A 3,945-nucleotide genomic window follows, 5' to 3' on the forward strand; every position below is an offset into this window, starting at 1 on the left:
TTCCAAAACACTGTGATGCACGTAATGCTAAAAATGATCACATTATGGCATATGGCAACTGATTTTTGACATCCTAGAGCAGAGGAAACCACACGGCAGTTTATTCAGAACCATGAATACAGAATTGTTCTTAAGTTAATGGTTAAAAGTTTTTTTTTCTTTATTTGTTTAGGCTTCAATAAGGTGAGTGTACTACTTTTCATTATTAGAATAATGACGTATGGGGAAAAACAATCATGTTTGCAGCAAATGAAATGTCTTCAGCATGTTGATGCCAAAGTTGATAAAAATGTCATTTTAAGTTTGCCAAATGCGTGACAGCCCGTTTCTCCATGTGTTGTTTTTCGTAATTTCATCGGTTGAAATATTCATATATGCTTTGTCTTCCCGGCCACCATGCAGACTGCAGAACTCTGAAATTGATGCGCTCTAGCTGGCAGTGATTATATTGCAGATAATGGTCTGGAGCAGAAGAGTCATAAAAAATACATTAACTGTGCCTTTTAGATTGCATCCAAAACTCAATTCCAAACTGTCATTAACAGTGCAACTGGCAGATGCATGAAAGTATGCACCTCTTTTGATCGGAAGATACACTTGCGCTCACCAATAAAAACGTTTTTGCTTTCCTTTGCGTTTTTGAAAATGTTGTAACAATATAAACGATGGAAATTCATGTATAGTGAACAAAACCAGCACGCCTACTGCACAAGTGTGCCTTCGGCTGCATATAAACACAATAACCGAAGGGCGCCACTCCGCTTCCAGCGGTTGGTCGGAGGCGCTGTAGGCACAACGTGGTAGCCGCGCCTCGGTCAGCCTGCCGCAGGGCAACTGTGCCAACATGACGTAGACTACCACCACCGGCATATAAATGTGAGTGCATGAATAATATATCAAAAGCAAAGTGTCTTTGAGTGTCTTGAATTGTCCTGTGAGGTAAGTGGTGGTCATACAGACGTTCATTAGGGTTCTAACCCCAATCTAATAAAACCGCTAATTTTAGAAATGTTGTGCACACGGGTAAGATAATCATGCTGTCTCAAGCATCTTAATGCACCACACCTGTGAAGTGGAGGGATTATCTCTGCAAAAGAGGTGCTCACTAAAACGTATAGACCGATTTAGGAGGAAAAAGATACATTTTGCAACACCTATCAAGAAGAGCCTTTTGGTTGGATGGTGAGCACTGGTGCACTGCACAACCAAATGATCTGTTGTTATCTACTCCTGTCCTCACTGGTCATTGGTTGCACCGGGAGCCAATCGTGTCTTGTAAGAGTTAACGGTCTCCCACAGGAAACTCACAGACACTGTTTAGGTAGATGTGAAGCAAGAAAAGGAGAGAGCAACGCTGCACAGGAGCCTTGGAAATCTCTTACATACATTTCTTATATAATAAATTGGAATTTCAAGTGGAAAATCTGATTGTTACCATGTTTGGTAAGCTGTAGGCTTCACTCTAATCAGACTCCCGAGTGCTGTTAATATAACCGCAGCTCTCCGCAATACTACAGCCAAAGGGATGGGTGGGGAAGGGATAGCAGTACAGTTGCTGTATAAGGTTTAATAATTTAAGATTCAAGTACATACGTGTACTGCAGTAATATTTGTCTTAAACATGTATAAATACTTTTCACTTTTTAAAAAATTCAGGTACCCACATACACATGCATGAAAATTCCGTCAGGGGTGACGCTACTTTGCAGGTTTTCACTTTTGCGGAGGTTTTTTTTCTTACAAAGTGAAAACTCTTCAAAATGACACAGCCTTGGAATATATATATATACATGCAAATATACACGTTTATATAGGGCTAAAGTAAAAATATATTTATATTTGATGATGTTATGAGCCTTTCAAAGTCAGCCCAACTTTGGTGATGATAAAAGTTAGTAAAAAAAAATCCCTGGATACCCAGGGGTTAAATCACCGTTGTCTTATTGTCTAATTATTCGACGGATCAATATTTATTTTTCTTTAAAACTATGTATGTGTTTCCTCTTAGACTCACTCAGTCTTATCCCGTCATTAAACAGGACAACACACAGTTCTGTCTACATTTATTCACATTAAACCTTAAGGAACAATGGACTGAGAAAAGTGTCTAAAGAGTGCATGCTTCTCATACAAGTGTACAATCATAATTTGTATAATATGGGTCCAACTTTTATTTTAATTTTTTTACATTGACACATGGAAAAAAAATGTCCATTAGTTTGAAACTTGAAACCTGCATTCGCAGCTACATGTACATTCTACCCATACATCCTCTATTCTTGGTCATTTTGTATAAAAATGCCTCAAATACTTTAATCTGCCCTTGAAATCCAAAGTAACAATGCATTCCAGAAACTCATTAAACATCAATCTCCATTTTGTAATCCAGCATGTTCAAATTTTCTACTTAAAGAATATTTTTATTGTTTTTAGTGCGGATTAAATGGATTTCTAATGTCTACTTCATTTTTGAAACCAAATAAAGTTCTTGTGACATTATTTTAACTCGTGCATTTTCAAGAGGAAAAAAAAATGTATCCGAAGACTAGTTTTCACTTCTGTGAATACTTATTGTGGAGAAAACCGCTTGACCCTGCTCCCAATGTTGTCTCATTATTTCAAAAGAGCTATTCAAGAAGTCTGCAAAGTCAACAAGCCCACAAAGTCAAATGCACAATCTTTTCCACTCCTAATTTGAAAGCCCAGTTGTTTATATTCAAAGGCTGTTTTCTCCAGCAATTTTGAGTGCAGTCCCTTTTGTGTCCCCTCAGCTGTCAAACCGAACCTCAATTAAAAACTAAGTCAAAAGTGCAAGAGGAAGCAACTGCGTTAACAAGTATGGATCTCAGGTCAAGAACAGAAATAAGAGCATGTTACCTTTTGGTGTGATTTGACCAGAGGTACCCAACCGCTGGTAGTGGTCGCTGTACCAACTGGCCGCATGTTGTTTTGGTGTAGTTTATCCTTTAACATTTAAGTGTGCTTTATTTTTGCTTTGTTTGTCTTGATCTGTGTTGTTTGGCGTCACCTCTGGCCGCTGTTGATATTACATTTTGTAGGGATGAAGGACGCTGTGGCTTCAGTTGCAGATATGGTTCCGTCTTTCTGTGAAGTCTCACCCACGAGTGTCTGTAAATTGTACTTTGAAAAAATATTGTCATTTATGATATGCCCCAAATTAGTTTGTTTGTTGATCCAACAACTTGTGACTGTGGATAACATGCTAGCTAATGTTAGCATGTTATATACAGTGGTGCCTTGTATGCGTTTAGCTCGTTAGCTTTTTTGTTTGTCCCAGGTATTTCCCTTTGCTACTATATATGTTAGCATATGCCAATGCTTCTCGATTATACGTATTTTGTTAACATTAAAAGCAATACAAATCAACTTTCAACAGCTATTAATTCGTTTTTACAGCATTTATATGGGTTACAGCTTAGTCTAAAACAGAAAAAAAAAAAAAAAAAACAAGTCCATCAAAGTTCCTAAAACTTTAAGTGACACTGTGTAAGATTTAGGCAGTTTTTCATTAAAAATGAATACATTAAATGATTATAAATGAAAAACAACAAAACAAAAAACTTACAAATAAACGTGCTCCTAACGACCAACGGTATGTTATTAAATTATATTACCTGGGAGGTGGTGGCACTCCTCCGGAGGTTGCCATGTCTGTTATAGCTATGGACAGCAGGAGAAGGCGTGTGTATTGTTGCATTTACTGTAATGCCCATAAAGGTCCTACAGGCGCAAGCAAAAAACTATGCATATTCCCTTTAAGAGAGAAAAAAAAGATGAAATTTCTCATTTTATTGCAATTGCGCTTCACACACACGGAGGCCACCCCACTATTTGAGAAGCACTGACATATGCTAAGGTTTTGCATCGATATGTACTCATTTGCATCTTACTAACGTTTTGTATTGAAATGAATAGCATTTGGAA

The sequence above is a fragment of the Hippichthys cyanospilos genome, chromosome 1 (assembly GCF_059441005.1).
Source record: "Hippichthys cyanospilos isolate Australia breed blue-spotted pipefish chromosome 1, RoL_Hcya_1.0, whole genome shotgun sequence".
NCBI lineage: Eukaryota > Metazoa > Chordata > Actinopteri > Syngnathiformes > Syngnathidae > Hippichthys > Hippichthys cyanospilos.